Source organism: Tigriopus californicus, chromosome 4 (assembly GCF_007210705.1).
Source record: "Tigriopus californicus strain San Diego chromosome 4, Tcal_SD_v2.1, whole genome shotgun sequence".
NCBI classification, from domain to species: domain Eukaryota; kingdom Metazoa; phylum Arthropoda; class Copepoda; order Harpacticoida; family Harpacticidae; genus Tigriopus; species Tigriopus californicus.
In genome coordinates, this window is record NC_081443.1 from 5,929,696 (window position 1) to 5,932,100 (window position 2,405).

Sequence of the window (2,405 nt, forward strand, 5' to 3'; positions counted from 1 at the left end):
CACTTTCTCCCATTTTCTGCCACTTTCTGCCATTTTCTGCCACTTTCTGCCATTTTCTGCCACTTTCAGCCACTTGTGGCAGAAAGTGGCAGAAATTCAACCAATCTCGATTTTTTCCATTGTTGACTAGTAATGGGAAGAGGGCCCCTGAGGTCTCAAGCTTTGAATCCCAAACCAGGCAGGGTGAGACCTGGTCCAGCAGAACCCTTGAACCCAGAACTCTTGAACCCAGTTTAAATCTAAAAAGGGGTGCCAGTGGACCTGTTGATCTTCTGCCATAGAAAACAAAATAACTAGAATGCTTAAGCTCAACAGGACTTGCACTGGATGAGCATGTTTTCAGGACATGTTTGGAGTCAAGGGGACGACAAGATTTTGTGAAAGCCCGTCATATGAAACGTTTATGATTCTGGTTTTCTTCTAATTTCTTTTGAATCCTACAAATATACATTTACTAAGAGCGGTGGAAAATTAAAGATGTATACGATGTTTATACAAATAGCTTTAGACATTTTACACTGACATGACCAAGAGTCGCAATTAAACGTTATTATTATCAAAATGCATTGGCGCTTTGCAACTTTGAATTTTTTTTCATTTTCAAAGGGCAACTCATTTTGCTTTTGCCCAATATTAGCATAGTTTTCTTATAGTCTTAACAACTCATTTTGGTTTAATAAATGATCATGAAATTAAGGAAGCAACGATCTCCTGTAAAATCCATCAAAGGGTAAATTTGGAGTTTTCAATTTTGTGGCAGTCATCAAGCACAACACATCTGAGGACATTGGTTTGAAATTCATGTACTGGTTGGAATGGTTTTCCCTCTTGCCCAGGGTGTGATACTAATAGGATTCTAATTACAATTGTTTCTGGATCTGCCACAAAAATGTTATATCATAGTAAAAGTTTTGGACAAAACTATTGACTTGTACATCTAAAATTTGGAGCTACAATTTTCGTTCAGTTTGAATTTCCCACCTCCTTTGCCTCTTTACCTTGACAGGATTGCTTGATTGTTTGACTTTGTTTGTCCACACTTTCAGCTAATGGGTGTCTTTTTCACAATTTTTTGTTTGAGGGTACTAGGATTGGAGGGTGCACCCACAGATCATATAATGACTAGATGTCTCATTGGCCCGACCTCAGTGCAGAGGAAAATGGATTTTGTGTCAACCACTCTATACACCAAAGAAGAGGAGGGTGACTGCCTGATCAGTAAGAACGACCTACAATCGCTGGGTCTTCAACGAATGCAATCAGTGACAAACTCACTCAGAATCCGGACACGCTGGCCAATGAAAAACCATGAGTCACTGTACACGAAAATTTATCTACCCGCTGATGAAGGCAAGTGTTCGCATTTTTCCTCGCGCTATGCTAGGTCTAGTCATTTTATGATCTGTGGGTGCACCTCGCCTGGCCAGAGAAGCCAGCCATCACATCATCCATGTCCAAATTCCGATGGCGGTTTCAAGTTCAGTATCAATTTGGTCCTCCATCTGTGGGTGTAGCTAGCGTCTAAAAGTTTCCTTTGGATGAAGGTCAGACCAGAAACCTCTCTCTTATATTAGCAAACTGCGCTAACCACTACACCACGTCTCCTGAATTTAGCTTTCATTTTGTGATGTAACCCAGAGTGGGATTAATTCCTTTTTCAAACAAAAGAATGAATTACTGTGATTTCGTTTTACTTATAACAAATCTCCTAAATATGTAGCCCTGAAATTCCACTCTGCCTACCATGTTTTTTGTCATCTAGCTTAATTAAAAGAAAAGGAGTATTTCTTCTCCTCTATGACTTTTTGCATTAATCTATGCTCTATGCTAGGCTGTGATGACCTTAAGAAATTTTATAATTCACATACCGATTGAATAAGGGCCATTTCTAGCTATGTCAGACAGCCCAAACCAAATGGGAAGAGGCATAGTGGATTGCTAACAAAACTACTCATGAGTCATGACATGCGATGAAAAAAATTTCTTTTCTGGACATTATGTGACCCAGATCACCAGTTATATATAAGATTTTGATACAATTAATCAAAATCAACACAAAAGAATATACAGAGAAATCAGCCCAACTGGACCTTTATTTGCTAAAGGCTAATTCACGAAGCGCCCTCTGAAGTGACGAACGTAAAGAAGATTTCGTGCAGCGTAAGAAGGCTGTTGGAGAAGCAAAGATTTAGATGCAAATTCAAAAATAAAACACTTTCTCTCTTTTTAACCACACCGATCAGTGATCAGTTTAGAGCAACGGAAGAACATTTTTTATATTTGTAATAACTTCGCGTGCCTGGAAGGACTTAAAATATTTGAAGTAAAATGCCAAGACAATACAATTAATTGAAACCCAAACGGGGGGGGGGTTGCATATTTGCCAATTTTTATTAAAGATTAAA